Source organism: Nicotiana tabacum, chromosome 20 (genome assembly GCF_000715075.1).
Source record: "Nicotiana tabacum cultivar K326 chromosome 20, ASM71507v2, whole genome shotgun sequence".
Taxonomy (NCBI): domain Eukaryota; kingdom Viridiplantae; phylum Streptophyta; class Magnoliopsida; order Solanales; family Solanaceae; genus Nicotiana; species Nicotiana tabacum.
The window spans coordinates 99,991,682-100,012,264 of record NC_134099.1 but is presented as its reverse complement, the minus strand read 5'-3'; the positions used below and the strand labels follow the sequence as shown (position 1 = coordinate 100,012,264).

General features: G+C 39.5%; 1 long non-coding RNA gene across 1 annotated transcript; it reads left to right on the top strand.

Annotated features, from left to right (window-relative positions):
• Positions 1-4,501: 4,501 nt before the first annotated feature.
• Positions 4,502-19,125, top strand: LOC107814058 (uncharacterized). Its single transcript, XR_012703473.1, has 4 exons — positions 4,502-5,329; positions 8,672-8,713; positions 8,993-9,049; positions 18,934-19,125. It is a non-coding gene; the product is annotated as an uncharacterized LOC107814058 (long non-coding RNA).
• The last annotated feature ends 1,458 nt before the right edge of the window (positions 19,126-20,583 follow it).

Sequence of the window (20,583 nt, the reverse complement as noted above, 5' to 3'; positions counted from 1 at the left end):
TCCGTCGTCTAATGTCTCCAAATTTAGGCATGTAGACCCACCGACCTGTGGTAAGTAGTAGGTTGTCTTCTATCCAAAACCGTCTCGTCTTACCTTTGTTGGCTAACTCGATAAGCTGTTTGGCTGCTAGATCATGCTGCATGCCTTATTTTATAGCCTCCCTAATGTCCCATCTCGCTGAAGTAATTGCAGCAAGCTCGGCTTTCCGGCTCAAGGCATCCGCTACAACATTACCGTTTCCCGGCTTATACTCCAGCGCATAATCAAACTCGGCCAAGAAATCCTGCCACCTAGCCTGCTTTGGTGTGAGCTTCTTCTGTGTCTGAAAGTAGCTAGTATCCACATTTTCAGTCTTGACCACGAACCTCGACCCGAGCAGATAATGTCTCCATGTACGAAGGCAATGCACAATGGCAGTTATTTCCTTCTCTTGTACCGTGTAACGTCGCTCCGTCTCATTTAACTTGTAGCTCTCAAATGCTATGAGATGCTTATCCTGCATCAGGACACCCCCAATTGCGAAGTCTAAGGCATCTGTATGCACCTCAAATGTCTTGGCAAAGTCAAGTAACACCAAGACTGGCTCCTCTGTTATAGTTGTCTTAAGGCATTCAAATGCCTTTTGACAATGCTCCGTCCAAACCCATGGCTTGTTCTTCTTTAACAACTCAGTCAATGGTGCGGCCTTTGCTGAGTATCCACTGATGAACCGACGAAAGTATTAACAAGGCCAAGGAAGGATCTCAACTCAGTTACCTTTATAGGTTCCTCCTACTCCTGGATAGCACGTACCTTAGCCTCGTCCATGCGTAGCTATCCATTGCTAATAACATGGCCCAAGAAGTGCACCTTTGATTGTGCGAACTCACATTTCTCCCTCTTGATGTATAGCTCATTCTCTCGCAAGACTTGGAAAACCTTCCTTAAGTGCTCCATATGCTCCTCCAAGGTGTTGCTGTAGATGACTATGTCGTCTAGGTAGACTACCACGAACTGATCAAGGTAGGGATGAAAGATCTTGTTCATAAGGGTGCAAAATGTGGCCGGTGCATTGGTTAAGCCGAAGGGCATCACCAACTACTCAAAGGCTCCATATCTCGTCACACATGCTGTCTTTGGCTCATCCCCTTCTGCAATGCGAACCTGGTAGTAGCCCTTTCAAAGATCCACCTTGGTAAAGTACTTGGCTTGCCCAAGTCTATCGAACAAGTCGGCAATGAGCGGGATCAGGTACTTATTCTTCACGGTGACCTTATTAAGTGCTCGGTAGTCTATGCACAAACGCAATGATCCATCCTTCTTCTTCTGGAACAATACTGGTGCGCCAAAAGGTTCCTTTGATGGGCGAATATGACCAGCATCTAACAGCTCCTTCAATTGGTTCCTAAGCTCCTCTAGCTCGAGAGGTGCCATACAATATGGGGCAAATGCGGGTGGCTTAAGCCCTGGCTCCAACTCAATCTTGTGATACACCTCTCGCCTAGGTGGCAGGTTCTTAGGCAACTCCTCGGGCATGACATCTTTGTTTTCCTCAAGCAACTGCTCGATGCAAGGCAACAGTGTCTCTTGAAAACTCTTGTTTTCCTCCAGACTTGTGATGGTTGCCACGAACATCGGCTCCCCCTTCTTGATCCCCTTGACAACCTGCATAGCTTAGAGTTGTGCTTGGCTCTGTCTGTGTGGCATAGTCATTGTAGGTACCACACAAGCTCCTTCTCGCTCCATAACCAAGAGACGTTGGAGGTAAGGGCCGATTAAAGTATGACAATGTCTAAAGAACTCTTGCCCCAGTATGATGTCAAAGATATCCATAGTGGTTACGGTAAAGTTTGTCATACCTTTCCAAGTTCCCAATTTGACACCAACTCCATTAGCTACCCCACGAGCATTCTGTATCTCGACATTCACGGTCTTGACGCGAGAGTTGGTTGGAGCAAGCTTCAATTCCAGTCTCTTTGTAGCAGCCTCAGTCACGAAATTATGAGTTGCTCCAGTATCCACCATTGCACGAGCGAGCTTGTTGTTGATGGTGAGATCCATATACTGATTGCCATTCTCGGTAGGTTGGATAGCTTGCTTCGTGATAGCACCACATAATCCGATCATACCCAACTGTGTGGTTCCCGAACTCTCTCCTTGTGGCTTCTCCTTCCGCTCACGTACTATGTCACTGAGGCTCTTGAGGTCAGGACAATTCCTAAAGCCATGTGGCCCTCCGCATATATAGCATCCCTTTTTCTCGACCTGCACCTTCTTCTCGGCATAGCCCTAACGACCACTCGACTTTTTGAAGTCTTGAGTCTTGGAGTATTGTTGTTGTATCTCCTTGACTTTGCCATGGTTTCCCCCACCTTTGACATTATTAACCTTTGACTCCTTGCCATTGCCTTTGTCGTGCTTGTCATGCCTGAAATCCATCAATGATCCAGCCTCCACTGTGGCTTGGTCTATATCAGTGACTTGTCGGTGTTGAAACTTCTACTTAGCCCAATTTTGCAATCCATCCATGAAGTGGAACAACAAGTCATCATTGGTCAGGTTGGGGATTTGAAGCATAAGGGTAGTGAACTCTTTGACATAGTTACTTATGCTTCCTGTTTGCTTCAATTCCCTAAGCTTGCGCCTTGCCTCGTACAAGACATTGTTTGGAAAGAACTGTCGCTTGAACTCGCTTTGAACTGATCCCATGTGCTAATAGTACATAGACCTTTATCCACGTCGGCCATCTTCCTTCTCCACCATAGCATGGCAGTCTCTGAGAGGTACAATACCGCAGTGTTGTTCTTGGCCTCGTCATCCCTCACTTTGCCGTGCCTAAAGTAATTCTCCAAGTTCCAAAGGAAGTTTTCCACTTCTTGTGCATCACAAACACCTTTGAACACCGGGGGTTTGGGAGCCTCGATCTTGGCCTCCCTTGTCACCACAACATTGCTGGTTGCCTCGGTCACGCCAGCATTGACATACTCCTCGAGTGACTCTATCTTTTCCTTCATAGCATCGATAATACTCAAAGTCTCCATGAGTCTACACTCTAAGGTAGTGATAGTTTGCCTTAGTTCCATCTCGGTATGTGTACGTCCCTCCAAGTCATTTCAGATACTCTCAATCTCTTCAAGAGTGTGCCCCTTAAGAATGTTAAGGGTGCCTTCCACCTTCCTCAAGCATTGGCCAAAGACTTCCATGACGTTCATCCCCACGTTAATCTCCATCACCCACTCTTTGCCGAGCGAGACGTCCTCTGGAAGGACCTCCACTTCATCCTCGCTCGGCTCAGTGACAGATGGTTCTTGGGATGTAAGCCCTTCGTTTGACACAACCTCAGGTGGCACCTCCTGGCTCCTGTTGGTGGTACTTCTCTTTTTGCTACGGCCGCTCTTGCCAGCAACATCCTGGATGACGTTGGCTTGGGTGTTGGCAGCGTTAATTTCTCCGTCGTTCTTCATTCCCTTAGTTGAAACCTTCGCTCTGATACCACGTTGTCATGTCCTTAGTTGTTAACTAAGTACACGTGCGACACTTGACAACTCGCTCACGATCTTGCACAACTTGCTCACGTTCTTGCTATGTCAAGTCAGCCTTACTACACTCAAGATCGCTAAGAGAATGGAAGAAAGAACACAAGAGAATTGTTAAAGGAAGCTTTGTATTAGAGAGAACTTGAATTGTTTGCTTGATGAATTACAAATGAATGACCCCCTTTATATACTAGTCTCCTAGGGGCTAGTGTGTAAGTATTAATTATTACACAAGTCCTTGATATTTACAAGATAAGGGCTTTTTCTAGAATTCTCTACAAGCCTAGAAGATTCCAAGGACTTTCCTAGCAAATCCATAAGGATCTAGGTTCTTCCTAAGGAACTGTCCATACCTCTCTAGAATCTTCTCACAAATGCTAGCCTTCTTCTTATGTAAGCTCCTACATGGCATTAATATATGCCAAATGGCGCCTATGTGGCATGATGACATGGCGGGTCATCACAAGAGGCTCAATCTCCAATGAAAGAAAAGAAAAAAATATGAAAGTTACAGCCAAATTTTAGTTCCAATACTTGGTTTTACTTTAACCCTTTTTTGTTTTATTATTTTACGATAATTACTCCCAAATTTATTTATAATTATTGAAGTTTTTTCATCAAAAAGGGAAAATTGGTTGTAACTATTAAAATTTTAAAGATTATAGTATTAGAATTTATTAGTTACAACTACCACTATTTTGTGATATGACTTGAATAATGGTCAAAGACATGTGATCCAACTTGCTTACAATCTTCAGCAGCTCATAAGTAGACAAGGATAGCCATTGCCCCATAGCCTTTGCCTTTCTCGCCATTTCTCAATGAATGATCGTCAAATCAAATTAAATATGAACAGAGAATGATGCAGGATTGAAATTGAAGAAGAAGAACTAAGCTATGGCTAAGAGATAAAATAGGCAAAAAGAAGGATAATACTCATTAGCTTTTAGGAATGTGAATACATAGATATATGACTCCACTCACTCACTACAGACAAACGAGGATAACTAACTCTGTGGACCCCATATAATTTAAACATAATATAAAATAACTCTTTATGGTCTAAAGTATAATATAGGGCACTTGCAGAGTGATTTTGATTCTTTGTTCAACAACTGAAGATATCTTCGCCGTCGTTAATGGTTTTCGATGTGCAAACTCCTCTCTTCTCTACTATTTTGATCTTTTGGAATTAGGATTTTCGAAAACCGCTTTTCAGTTTGACTGCCACCAAATTTTATCTGACTCTTTAAAAAAACACTTGTAGATCGTCGATCATTGAAGTGTTGTTTTTTCTTGTGATTCTGTTCTCCTTCTTGTTTTAATTCCTCTATTCATAATAGCAAGATTTCTGGGGGTTGCATTTCAATTTTTTCAGTTGATCTCTATTTTGTTGTTCATCTATTGGACTGAATTCTGGGGGGTTTTCCATACTCTATGCCGGGCAGAAATCCATCAGTTGAAAAAGAATTCCTATCTATTCTTCTCTTTTGATTTTTTGTTTTAATAACGAAAACAATATTCTTGACTGTTAAAGTGTCAATAAAACGATAATCTTGTCTATTGACGTTTCTTCAAGTGTGTCGTCACCAAATTCGCATTTTTCTGCCACTGGTGACGGTGACAGTCCAGCCCGCCTATATTTTTCTTGGATATGTGGGTGTTTATGTGTATTGCAGGTATCACTTTTGTGGCTGTTTAGTGGCAGTAGGGAGGTGCACACGCACAAGAAGTAGAGCAGCAACTATACGCCGGGTTCCGCAGTATCGGGAGTATACCAAGTGGAAAGATTCAGGTTCTATGCGCGGGAATTGGTACCTCCCGTCTCCTATTTCTCTTGTTTCTTGTGTTAATTACTTTGTTGTCATAGTATTTCATACTAGTCTAGTCAGTCTAATAGTGGGCTTGTAGTTACTACTTGCCCCTTTTGCTGTTCTGTGTGGTGTCTTTTTCTTCTTTATTTTTAGACCTACGTAGGTATAGAGCCTGTGGTCTGTAATGGTAGAGTAGGATCATGTCCTCGGGGAGGTCAGGGGGTAGGGCAAGGGGCAGGGGGTGGGACGGGGGCCAAAAGGGGTAAAGGGAACAAGGTTGCCTGTAGGTTGAGAATTGGATCGTGGAATATAGGGACGTTGACGGGTAAGTCTATAGAGCTGGAAAAGACTCTCTAGAAGAGGAAGGTTAATATAACGTGTGTGTAGGAGACTAGGTGGGTAGGATCAAAGGCGAGGAATGTAGACCGGCATAAATTATGGTTCTCCGAAGTCGTGAAGGGCAAGAACGGAGTAGGCATTTTGGTGGATATGGAGCTCAGAGAGTCGGTGGTAGAGGTTAGGCGGGTGAATGACAAATTGATGGCGATTAAGTTAGTAGTTAGAGGGGGCACTGTGAATGTCATTAGCTTTTGCGTCGTAAACAGGCTTGGACGAGGAGTTTAATAGGCGCTTCTGGGAGGCGCTAGATGAGATGGTGCGGAGTATTCTGCCTACGAAGAAGTTATTTATAGGAGGGGATTTCAATGGTCATATTGGTTCGTCTGTTGGTGGCTATAGTGATGTGTACAGTGGTTTCAACTTTAGTGATAGGAACGGGGGTGGTACCTCACTGTTGGATTTCGCTAGATCTTTTGAGTTGGTGATCGTGAACTCTATGTTTTCGAAGAGGGAGGAACATTTGGTTACTTTCCGAGTATGATAGCTAAGACTCAGATTGACTACCTTCTCCCAGGAGGTGTGATAGGGGGTTGTGCGAGGATTGCAAGGTGATCCCGAGTGAGAACCTCGATACTCAACATAGGCTCTTAGTGATGGACGTTGGTATCTTGATGAAGATGAAGTAGAGGTTTGTACGTGGTTAGTCGAGGATCAGGTGTGGAGTTTTGTCTAAGGATAATATGCGGTAGTTAGAGGGGCGACTGACGACTATGGGTGCCTGAAAGAGTGGGGGGGGGGGGGGGGGGGGGCGCTAGCGCTATGTGGATGAGGACAGTAGACTGTATAAGGTAGGCAGCGAGAGAGGTATTGGGAGTTTTGAAAGGTCACGCTGGCGGGCATCGAGGCGACTGGTGGTGGAATGACGTGGTACAAGGTAAAGTGGAAGCCAAGAAAGCGGCTTACCTTAAGTTAGTAGAGAGTACCGATGAGAATTAGAGGAGAGCGAATAGAGAAAGATATAAAGAGGCTAGGAAGGAGGCGAAATTAGTGGTCACAGAGGCTAAGACTACTGCATTTTGTTGGGTGTATAAGGAACTTAGGGGCAAAGATGGGGACAAGAAGTTATTTTGGCTGGCCAAAACGAGAGAGAAGAAGGCTCGCGACCTAGATCAAGTAAGGTGCATCGAAGACGAGGAAGGTCGAGTATTGATAGAAGAGGCCCAGATTAAGCAAAGATGGCAGTCGTACTTTTATAAATTTATGAATGAAGAGGGGGATGGAAACATCATGTTAGGGTAATTGGGGCACTTTGAGAGCCATCGCTACTTTAGGTATTGTAGGCGCATTAAGGTTGAGGAGGTTGTGGGTATGATGGGTAAGATGACTCTAGGCAAAGCGACCGGACCAGACGAGTTTTTCGTAGAATTTTGGAAATATACGAGTAGAGCAGGATTGGAGTGGCTAACTGAGGTATTTAATGTTATCTTCAGGACAAATAGGATGCCTGATGAGTGGCGGTGGAGCACAATGGTTACGGTGTACAAGAACAAAGGGGATATTCAGAATTGTAACAACTATATGGGTATCAAGTTAAAAATTCATACCATGAAAGTTTGGGAGAGGGTGGTGGAAGGGAGGATAAGGAGGGCAGTGTCTATATCGAAAACCAGTTCGGGTTCATGTCGGGTCATTCTACTACGGAAGTTATCCACCTTATCAGGAGGTTGGTGGAACAATGCAGGGATAGGAAGAGAGATTTGCATATGGTGTTTATTGACCTAGAGAAGGCGTATGACAAGGTCCCTAGGGATGTCCTTTGGAGGTGTCTGGAGGTGAAAGGTATGCTGGTGGCTTACATTAGGGCGATAAAGGATATGTTTGATGGAGCTATGACTCGGATTTAGAATGTGGGAGGTGACTCAAAGCCTTTTTTTGGTGGTTATGGGGTTGCACCAAGGGTCTGCGCTCAGCCCGTTCTTATTTGCCCTGGCGATGGATGCGCTAACACACCATATACAAGGTGAGGTGCCATGGTGTATGTTGTTCGCTGATGATATAGTTCTGATTGATGAGATGCGAGACAGCGTTAATGAGAGACTGGAGGTATGGAAGTAGGCCCTAGAGTCTAAAGGTTTCAAGTTGAGTAGGACTAAGATGGAATATGTGGAATGTAAGTTCAACAATGTGGCGGGGGATGCGGATGTGGAAGTCAGGCTTGACTCTTAGGTCATCCTCAAGAGAGAAAGTTTTAAGTACTTAGGGTCAATTATCCAGGGAGATGGGGAGATCGACGGGGATGTTACGCACCGTATTGGAGTAGGGTGGATGAAATGGAGGTTAACGTCTGGAGTCTTGTGCGATAAGAATGTGCCACCGAAACTCAAAGGTAAATTCTATAGAGCCGTGGTTAGATCGGCCATGTTGTATAGGGCTGAGTGTTGTCCAGTCAAGAATTCACATATCCAGAAGATGAAAGTAGCAGAAATGAGGATGTTGAGATAGATGTGTGGGCATACTAGGCTAGATAAGATTAGAAATAAACATATCCGGAAAAGGGTGGGCGTGGCTCTGATGGACAATAAAATGCGGGAAGCGTGGCTTAGATAGTTCAGACATGTGTAGAAGAGAAGCCTAGATGCCCCGATTAGGAGGTATGAGCGGTTGGATTTGGCAGGTACGAGAAGAGGTAGAAGGCGACCTAAGAAGTATTGGGGCGAGGTGATCAGACAGGACATAGCGCGACTCCAGATTTCTGAGCACATGACTCTTGATAGGAAGGTGTGGAGGTCGAGCATTAGGGTTGTAGGTTAAGGGGTAGTCGAGCGATTTTCCTCTTTTTCCTTGTTCCCCTCTTTGTTCCGGCGAGTATGATAGTGTTTTATCGAGCACTGCTAGCGATTTATGTTATCTTTCACACTTTTGCATAAAATTTATTTTTTTGCCTTTTCATTTATTTGTTATCTCTCATGTTACTGATATTATTTTGGGTTTTTGTTGTTACAGCTCTAGGAGGATTTTACTGGATCGTTGTTGTTGGTCAAAAGTGTAATATACTAACTTGACTCTATTACTCCTTATAATTAATTTAATCCGTAATGTACTCTTCACTCTGCTTCATGTACAATCACTGCACTTCACTTATATAAGTATTCCCCTGTTAAAGCCTTCCTTGTCCTCAAGGAAGAAAGGTAATAAATTGAATCTTCAAAGCTCTATAGTCTTCCCAAGTAGCTAGTTTAGGAGGCAAGTATTCCCACTGAATCAACACTTGCGCTACACCTTTATTCCCCTTCTGAATCATGCGCATGTCCAAAATCTTATCAGGTTGTGGACAATATGGACTAGACAAATCAAGCACTGGTGGATGGGTAATATTCGCAGGTAAGTCATAGCAAGCCTTGAGCTAAGATACATGAAAAGTAGGGTGTAAGACTCTGAGAGAGAAGAACTTATATGCAACATTTTCATTTTTTTCCAGAATTTGATAAGGGCCATAGTATCTTGTAGAAAACTTAGAGAAATGGCTGCTTGACATTGTGAGTTATCTGTAAGGTTGGATCCTTAGATAAACCCAATCCCTTTCATTGAATTGCCTATCCGTCCTGTGTTTATTAGCTTGCTCTGTCATTCTCTGTTGTGCTCTTTGCAAATGATACTTAAGCAACTGCAACTTAAATTCTCTGGTGAGCAGACTTCCATCAACTTCTTCTAGTACAGAATCCCCAGCAGTAAGGCAAATGGAGGGGTAGTGGTTGACCATACAAGATTTCATAAGGAGTATACTGAATGAAAGTGTAGAATGCAGTATTGTACAAAACTCAGCTGCAGCTAGATAGGAAAACCAGTCTGACTAGAATTAGAACAGAAGCACCTGAGATAAGTTTCCAAACACCTATTAACCACCTTTGTTTGACTATCTGTCTGGGGATGATAGGCTATGGAAGTGTTGAGTGTTACTCCCATCATAGAGAAAAGCTTCTTCTAAATCTTTATTGTGAATATGGGATCTCTTTCACTTATTATATCCTCAGGCAGACCATGTAACTTGTAAACTTGTTCCAAGAAGATTTTAGCAAGACCCCATGAAGTGGGCATATTTAGTTAAACTATCTACTACCACCCAAATGACTGTCTTACCTTTTGGATTTTGGTAGTCGTTCTATAAAATCCATATTGATGTTGCTCCAAGCTGCTACTGGTATCTTGTTGGGTTATAGTAGTCCTGGATAGGGTGCATTGTCATATTTATGCCTCTGGCATACATCACAAGATTTGACATAAGCTTGTATATTCTCCCTCATCTTCTTCCAATAAAACAAAGTTGTTATCCTTCTGTAGGTATGGTCAATGACAGAATGACCCCAACTGATGAACCATGCCATAGTTGCATAATTTCCTTCCTCAATTGAGCATCAGGACCAACCACTAACCTCCCATTCTTTCTTAGTTGTTCATGAGTCAGTCTATATCCTTTATTCTTAGCATTTCCTTCCCTTAAGGATTGAATCAGACTTTTTAGAGTAGGATCCTTATCCCAACTTTGCATAATCATATCTAACATATCAGTTCTCACGAAAGATAAGGTCATGGTTTCTAGTTCAAGCAAGGGTAACCTAGAAAGAGCATCAGTTGCCTTGTTCTGTTTGCCCTTTTTGTACTCAATTATGAAGTCATGTTGCATAAGTTTGGTGATCCACTTCAATGAGCCCCGGTGTAAAGCTTTGATCAAGTAGGAATTTGAGTACCTTTTGGTCTATTTTAACAATAAAGCTTCTACAGTCAGATACTGAGACCACTTGTTTACAGCTATCACAAGTGCCAAAAGTTCTTTATCATACACAGATAATGATTGATGTTTTGCGGATAATCCTTTGCTTAGGAAGGCAATGATATTTCCTTGTTGCATTAAAACTGCTCATATCCCTACATTACAAGCATCTATTACCATAATGTTAGAGAAAAATCTGGTAGACTCAACACTAGTATAATTGTTAGTGTTGTTTTAAGTGTCTAAAAGTCTTCATTAGCCTTATCAGACCACATAAAGTCATCTTTTTGAGGAGGTTAGTCAGTGGTTTGTTGATAATGCCATATCCTTTGATGAATCTTCTGTAATACCTTGCTAACCCAAGAAATCCTCTCAGCAACTTGATAGAAGTAGGCAATGGCCAAGACTGTTCTGCTTCTATCTTCTTAAGGTCAGTGGAAACACCTTGTGCTGAGATGTAATGCCTTAAATGTTGTCACGCCCCAAACATAAAAAGCATAACCGGTATTTAACCGAGTGAACTCGGCTGAGCAAGCCTATTAGATTCCTTCTACCGAAACTCACTCATGAACAGAGAGAGGACATATTTTCATTAGTTAGATAATAGGGAGGTCATGAATACAATGCTACATCATTTCATTAGTTACTTTATCTTAAAATCTTAAAATATACATATTTGTTTCATAGTTAGAAGTGGAATAAATAATTCAAACACAACAATATTTCGTCTGGCTTCCCCAGCACCCATATACAATCCACACTATGTTCACGAAGCCTATAATAGATACAAAAGAGTACAACAAAAGTGCTGGCAATAAGACACCGATTATATCTCAAGTACAATACATAAGGAACAAAAGATGCATAACCGCAAAATGAAATGGGGCTCACCAACACTGCTAGGAGGAGGATGTACCGATATTACTAATCAACGCTACCTGTTGTGGACCTGCCTGCATCCATTTAAAGATGTACAACCCCGATAAAAGGAACATTAGTACCATCGAATAGTACTAGTATGTATTAAAAACCACCTCAATAGAATGAGCAATAATGCAAGTAAAAATAATCATAATATCAGTTAAAGCATTGAACATTTACCATACGTCAAACAAGGGATAAGATAAGTTTCCAATTAAATTTTTATATTTTAAGTCGGGGAAGTCTTTAGTACCAATATGCCACTATTCACCATTTTGATTTCAATTCCCAATACAGTCACCACCATGTGTACAACATGGCGTCCGATCACGATCTGATCGGCTAGGCCGTCTCATATGAGACATCAACCATAATTACAATTTCAGTTATAGTTTTCTAATAAAGTCACTACTATGTGTACGACATGTCGTCCGATCACGACCCGATTGGCTAGGCCATCTCATAAGAGACATCAACCACAGTTGCAATTTATATTACAATTTCCAATAGAGTCACTACCATGTGTACGACATAGCGTCCGATCACGACCCGATCGGCTAGGCCATCTCATAAGAGACATCAACCACGATTGTATTATTTCACTTGGCACGTTGGTCGTATTCCATATTTCACATTTCATATTTCACTTTTAGTATTTCTCGCTTTGTATCGCATATTTCGTATTTTGCATTTCGACAATCATCATAGATTTCCAATAACAAAGCATTTCTTTTCATAATATTTAAACACACATGTGAGCAACTGGGAGTTTTTATTACATTGAGATTTCTTACAGAATTGTCATTAGCTTTCGTTTTAGACACAATTTCATGTCAAGGCATTTAAACATGCAACCCATACTTTGAACACATTCTTCAAATAAGAGTATAACATAACAAGAACATTTAAATTGCATACTGAACATGGATATCTTTTGGCACAACTTATTCGGAATGTTCAACTCACATCGAGCAACTCGGGACTTACATGGATATTGTGGGGTTCAATTCTAAGAGAACAATTTAGCCATACATACCTTAATTGAGCTTCCTTAAATTCTAAAGTGTTCCGAAATTTCTTAGCAACTTCAATCTATTTTAAAAATATAACAAATTGAACCAAAGTTAGGAAAATGATCATGGTTCTAGCTTATTTGAGAATTTATCAAATACTAGGCGTGAATATCTTCCTACAACCTCCTTCAATAGAATTTCTTCACCTAACAACTTCCTTCCACACTAATGATTCACCTCACAACTTCCGTTAGCACATGCATGCCCAAGACCTCACTCCCAACCCATAAATGTTATCAATCAATTCATTTTACAATCTCTACAATATCAACACAACCTAGGTTAGGCACTTATGGCTTCCAATCACCATCTCATAAGTCATAACACATATCTCATACATAATTAATCACCATAGATTAGTTAAAGATGGTAGACATAACTCTTATAGTGAAACTCTTGAGAATTACAACTTATAGTGTTCTTGACCAATTTGGGTATTTAATTGGAAATATATGGATATTCAAGATTAATCCTTATTAATATAAGTTTTTAGGAGTAGTAATCAACTCAAAATACTCCAAAAACATTACATTGGTTCATAGGAGGGAAGTATAGGACGGATTCCCCTTAGTAGAGCAAGCCCTTGATCAAAGAAATGACGTAGCCACTCTCCTTACCCGGATTTGGGGGTATTTATATGGCTTCTACGTGCACAGACGTGCACCTGGGCAAGTGCCCGTGCATCTGGCCGTGCACACAAGGCAAAAACACCCAAATATGCGCGGTCGCGCATCTCGGCTCGCATATGACATAGGTCCAGTAAAATGGCCATAACTTTCTGTATATATTTTCAAATGACAAACAGTTTGATGAGTTAGAAACTAGACTTAAAGGGCGTAAAGTGTTACCGTATATGCATACTTATTATACTTATATATATATATATATATATATATATATATATATATATATATATATATATATATATATATATGCCCGTCCAAAGTTTGGTCTTGCACGTACTCATTTGGAACTTTAGTCTATCATGAGATTTTCAAGTTGGCTTGAACTTAGGCCTCTCCTTAGACCCCACATCACTTATATGCCTCGCACACTTATTATCGTATCCAATTGATATCCATCATATTAATAACCCTCATTTGCATATAAAGTAATATAACTAGCACACATCAATTTTTTAAATAGTGCTTAAGTACTTCAAAATTTCCCGGGGTGCTACAAATATTCCACTCTACAATAATAACAACAACAACAACAACAACAACCCAGTATAATTCCACTTAATAGGGTCTGGGGAGTGTAGTGTGTACAAATATTCCACTCTGCTAGCAGCAAATACACACTTACTTCTCTTAGCTAGTAATTGGTGTTGTACCAATAACTCAAAAGCAATTCTTATGTGTTGTAGGTGATCTTCCAAGCTCTTGCTGTAAATGAGGATATCATCAAAGAATACTAAGATGAATTTCCTGAGATGCTCCTGGTAGATATGATTCATTAGACCTTGAAAACTAGAGGGTGCATTTGTTAGCCCAAAGGGCATGATCAAGTACTCATAATGACGAGAATGGGTCTTGAAGGCAGTCTTGTACACATTTGTTGTTGCCATTCTAATTTGGTGCTACCCAGCTCTCAAGTTTATTTTATAATAGACTTTAGATCCCCCCAGTTCATCTAACAATTCCTCAATGATTGGAATGGGAAATTTATCTTTGACTGTTAGTTTGTTCAGAGCCTTGTAATCCATACATAATCTCTATGAGCCATCTTTCTTTCCCACCAACACCAAAAGAGAAGCATATGGGCTTGAGCTGTATTGAATTATGCACTGACTTCTTATCTCCAACACCAATTTTTCAATTACATTCTTTTGCACTGGTGAATAACTATAAGGTCTAGAATTTACTGGTGAACTACCCTCCAATAACGGGATGTGGTGATCAATGACTCCCCTAGTTAGAAGCAGCTAATGAGGCTCACCAAATATTCCCTTATATTGCTCTAGCAAATTCTTTACTTCCTCAGGCTCATCCTCCTTATCCATTTCAATTAATTCAGAACTTTCTGCTTTGTTAACCTTAACCATGAAAAATTGAGAACTAGTGACTGGCATCTTCTCTAATGATTTGGAACCCACAACTTTAAAGTCTGGTTCGATTCCTCTTAATGTAATCATCTTCCCCTGATATTCAAATTCCACCAACAATTTCCTGAATTGAACTTGATGTCTTCCAGAGGATACATCCATTGGATTCCCAGCACCAAGTCACTCTTACCTACAGAGAATACTAGGAAGTCATCCTTAAACATTGTTCCTTGCATTATCCATTGGAACCCTTTGCACATTTTGTCAGTTGGAATCTCTCTTCCATCAGCTACTTGCACCAATTGTGGTTTAATTCTTTGGATTTCACACCCCAGTATCTTGGTTGTTTGTTCATTTATGAAGTTATGTGTAGACTCACAATCTATGAAGACTTCCAAAGGTTTCTTTTCAGTAAAGCCTCTGAGTCTCAAAGTTCTATATCCCATGGAGTCATTCATAGCTTGTAGTGATATAGCACAATTTTCTGGCAAGTCTGCTCCCGCCCCTTCAGCCGCTTCCTCTAGATCTCCTTCTGTTTCATCCTCTTCTTCTACGAAATTCTCTTCACTCACTTATATTTCTAGTGAGAATATTGTCTCACAGCCACACACTTATGACCCCATATTTTTAAAAATGTCAATTATGTATTTTAAATCATTTTGGCACCTTAAATTATTTTTCAGAAATTACCTATTCTTTTTATAAATTAAATAGGGGAAAATTAGCTATTTAAATTATAGCCAAATTTGGCTTTCAATTATAGCCTAAATTGGACCCCTTACCAGCCCAATTTCATACCCAATCACCCGACCTAGACCCTATACACATCTACCCGACCCAAGCCATCATAAATCCTGGCTGTTGATCTAAAAAGATCAACGACCCTTATTCCTCCTTTCCTTTTTAATTTCCAAACGACCCCTAACCCTAAGTCATTTTTGCAAGGGCGCTGCCTTCAGATGCTCTCATCTTTTCTTCTCTCTCAAACCTAACCCTAAAACTCCATCAATCCCCTCCTTCTCCGGTCATCTCCGGCTACCTTATTCAACCCCAAGCCTCCAATGGGTCTCTCTTCACCTTGTTAATCATCTCTAAGGCTTTCAAGGGCCCTAGGCCATGTTGATATGGATCTAGGGTTTCCGACTCTATTGTTCGAGGTTTCTCCGGTGTGATTTTGGCCAAAATCACACTATATGTGTTACGATTTGTGAAGTTACAACAGGTTCTTTCAATTTCTATTTGGGTTTCCTCTTGAAACCCTAACCCTCTTTTGAATCTCTCAGATCTGTGTTATTTTCATGCTTTAAGCCTATCTCCTTCTATGATTTGCCTATTTTTGAACTTCTTCTAAAAGATCCTCATTTTTTAAACCATTTTACTTTCTTTAAAAACTAGGGTTTTCTCGGAGTTCTTTCTACACCTATTCCAACCAATTTCTTCATGATTAAACCATTTTTCTTGCTTATTTTGACCAATTTTATGTTCCTACTGCTTTTTAACTCGACTCTATTAAAAACCCTAATTTTTAAAGAATTTTATTTACTTTGTTTCTGTGTGTTAGCATGATTTTCTTTGCCTTGGTTCTGTGTGTTAGCCTGTTTACCTGATTTTTTAATCTCTCACCATGCCTCGCATATGTTCTGCTGAATCTTTTACCTCTTTATATCACTTCTATATGATTGTGTTAGCTCATCTCTTATTTCTTTCTGTCTATATAGCTGACCTTGTTTGTTTGCTACTCCTGTTCATTCGTCTCTATTTATATGTTGAGAAGACAGAATCATGACTCCCCATGATTGATTCCGATTCTCCTTAATTGTTGGTGTGAGCATGTGATATTTGCCCTGCATATGAATTACTCCCAAAAAAATTCAAAATAAAATAATTTTTAATTTGTTTGCAATTGTTGTGAATTTTCTGTTATTTTCCTTGTATTATTTGCATTTTTTGTATGACATGTTTATTTGTTAAAGTAATAAAAAATACAAAAAATATGTCGCATTTGCATTTAGGATTTAATTCTACAATTAAGAGTAATCAAGTTTGTTATACAAAAATGGAAAATCACAAAAATATGTATTTTTTGCATTTTTTAGCATTTAATGTCCAAATTGTGTGATTTTATTTTAATTGATGTTTAATTTTGTGTGATAATTATTATTAGGAGTTAATTAGTATTTTAAGATAATTTTGTTTTTTATAATTTAATTTTAGCATTTAGTTTTATTAATTAGTAAAAGAAAATAGAACAAAAAATAGAAGAAAATCGGAATTGAGCCTCTTCTTCAATTCAAAATTTAGGTCCAAAACACCTCTACCCAACCCAAAACCCCTTGACCCGGCCCATTTTCACCCCATCCCTTTTGAATTTTCAGATTTTTTTCATTCTTTTCACTCAACCAAACAACCCAAACCCTAAACACACCCTAAACTCTCTAGCCGTCACACCTCACACACCCCCCCTTCTCTTCTTCTTCTCCAAACACCCTCCCTAACCACCCAAACCCTAAAACCACCCAAACCTTACTGCCATGCCCGCCTACCACCCACTGCCCTCCCCCGTTCGTTATTCGTCATCGTCCCCATTCGAGCAACCAGCGACCACCCAAGCCGCCAGCTTCGTCTTCTTCTCCGTCGTGAACCAGCAGCAACCACGAACAACCTTCGTCGACCACCACCATCGTCAACCAACCTCCAAACCTCCATCTCCCTAACCAAAAACCCTACCGTGCCCTATCTCCCCATCGTCAACCCTCCAAAATAACCACCAAAGCAGCAACACATCTGCTCCTCACGCCCAGCAGCAGTCCGGAGAACTCTGGATCGCTTCCGTCCAGTTCGTGGTCGTCTTCGTCATCCAGTTCATGGTCGTCTTCGTCGTCCAGTTCGTGGTCGTCTTCGTCGTCCAGTTTCATCGCCTGAAATCAACCGGAAAATATACAAAATTTCCGGGCAGATTCGAGTTTTTTTGGTTTCAAAGTTTCCGGGCAGATTGGTTTCCGTTCGAGTTCGTCGTTGTTCCGATCTGGTTAGTTGGTTTAAGTTTTATTTCTGTCCGTATTTTGCTTGATATTCTCGGATCTGAAATCAGTATATGTTTGTTTCTTTCTTGTTTGTGGTTCATCATTTCTTGATTATTTCTTCTGTTTGTTTTTATTCATTTAAAAGAATTTAGTTTTAATATAGAAGTGTGTTAGTTTAATAACTTGAATCCTTCATCTTGGTTGTAATATTGTTAGATTTAGTTTGAGGTTCAATTGATTATTGAGTTTAGTGATTTGAATCTGTTTATTTATTCTGTTTAAGTTTAATTTGAATTTGAGCTCACTGATTTGAATATACTTGTTTGGTATTGTTGTTGAATTTGAAAGTAAGTTTGTTGTTAAAAAATATTGTTCAGTCAAAATAATTCCAGTTGTTTCTTTGTTGTTCATCATTTAGTTTGAATTTGTTGATTGAATTTGATTAAGAATTGGTTATAGCTGCTATATTTTGGTTAATTGATTAGGTGAATTGGTTATAGCTGGTAATCTGATTTTAGTTCTTAGATAATTTTTGGAGTTTAAACAGATTTTTTGAATCAGGACAGTAACAGTAGTTTTAGGGGTAATACGGAAATTAACCAATTGCAGATTTATTTAATTTAAGTACTCTGTCCACTAAGCTCTAATAATAGTAAAATATTATAGTGGGGAATAAGACATATGGTAGTGAGAATCTAATATATTTATTTAAGTGGTAGTGGGGAACAAGACATAATGATGTAAAGTAAAAAGGAGAGGATGATTAATAATGCGATCTTCTTTGACCACTGAAAAAGGGGGGAACCGCGGGGTCCGTGTTGACTGCTTTTACTTAATTAAAAATCAGAAATAGTATAGGTAATAATAAAAGTTAAAAGGTACACATAGTAGAAGAATATTGGGCTGAAAAGTAAAAGAGGTAAAAAGGGGTAGTAATAATAGTTTAAAAAGTAAAAAGGAAATAGGTAAAAAGAAAAGGAGGAGTCTTGCTTTGGGTATAAAAGAGGACTCATTTGACACTTAAAAGGGGACTGAATTTGGAGATAGAAATTTCAGAACTAAAGAGGAGATAAAAATAGACTTTTAATCTTGAGAGTTGAGGATTGAGAGAAAATGACTGATTTTCAGAAATCATAGAGAGTCAGTAGTTTGAGAGTGTTCTACTTCGAGTCTTAAAGAACAGAAAATCAGAATTATCCCATTGCCTCTTCTGTCTTTTTTCGGGTTCATTCTGTCCTGTCTGTGAGAGTTATTGGGATTTCTGGGTCTTCGCTTAGTTTTTCCTTAGTCTAGTTGGTTTTTGGGTTACTGCTCCACCGGTTTTCAAACTCTGTTTCTGGGCTATTGCATTACTGCTACTGGTTGTTTGTTGTTGCTGCGTTGTTTCTACTGATGCTGATCCTATTCTTCCTTTCCTTGTATTCAAATACCAGGTACACTACTCTGAATCATTTTGACATATGCATTAAAGCTGAAATGAAATGGCCAGAAGATTTATGCTTCTAATTACAGAATATTCGTATTTTTTAGTTAGATATTCATATGTTTTTCATGTTATATGAATGGTAGAAGTATGTATAATGTGAAGCGTTAAATTGCAGAACTATTGGATGAGTGTCGGTATGAACACCATAAGTATTAGTTTCGGCTTTGTTAATTTTTTAGTTTGAAATCGCATTCAAATCAAATTGGTAAATAGTCAATATGGGAATTCGATTTAATTTGGGGGGGGGGGAAGGTTAGTGAAATCTTGATTTGAATTTGCAAATATTGAAATAGAAGCAATTTTTTTTTAATCTTTGAATCTTGTTAGTAACGAAGATCCGCAAATATTAGGCAAATATAATAGGCCAATAATTTCGTAGAATCAGCACGCTTGATGCTTTTAATGTGTGATTCAACATAGCAAGGCTAAGAACATTAATCCATTAGGTGCGAGTTTGAGCAAGATGAGTCAACGTTTAAGTTTAATAAACTTTCTAATAAGCTTTAGTAATTATGTTTAAATCTAGTTTCAAATGGTTGTGAATAATTAATTCCAATAGTTTTTTATATAACAATGCGAGCTTTAATCTAGCTATAATTGATTTCTTTTGAATATTAGTTGTCGAATTTCGTATTTTATTTACAATTTCGATTTTTTTTAGTAAAATTCCTTTCCATTAATATTTGTCTTAATCTAGCAATTAGTATGTTACGTTTTCTTATTTTTTTTAAGCTCGTAATTAATTAGGATTTTTTTCTTCTTTATTTTAGAGACTAATTTAAATAGAAATTTAGTCACTTTAGGATATCCTTAAAATAAAGGAAGCGTGCCTCGCCACAGTAAATCACAAATTGCGGGGCCTTCAATAAAAGGACTCAATAACCGGATAGACTTTGGAGTTGGCCGTCTAGTGAATTTTCACGGCCTCTTCCCAAAATAACGTTACGATAGTCTCTTTAGGACGCTCCTTAATTAATTTTACCTTCTTAAACTCGGGTGTGCATTTATGCAACCCAAAACCAAATCTCGACAGAGTCGAAATGTGCCGACGACCACGTGTATACTGGTTGTAACGTGGTTCGAGATGCATTTCCATGACGTTACAATTTTTTTTTTAAAAAAATAAATTAATTAACTAATGAGACGTGCCTTGCCAAACAAGAATACGCTGGCTGCGGGGCCCTCTATACGTGTTTTGATGAAACTGCTTAGATTTCGGGACGGGGTCGTTTAGCAAAATTTTACGGTCTTTCCCAAAACAACAATACGCTAGTCGCTTTAGGCGCGTCTTTAATAAATTACTTTCTTAAATACGGGTGTGCATTTATGTGACCCAAATCCAAATCTCAACGGAGTCGAAATGTGTCGATAACCACGGGTACATTGACTGTGACGTGGTTCGAGATACGTTTTCACAATGTTGCAATTCTCCGTAAAATAATAACAATAATAATAAAATTGATAAAAGCGGTTCAAAGTTAAAATTTGCATATAAGTTCTTAATTGTTAAAAATCAGATAAATAAGCCGAATATAACAGTTGAGCGACCGTGCTAGAACCACGGAACTCGGGAATGCCTAACACCTTCTCCCGGGTT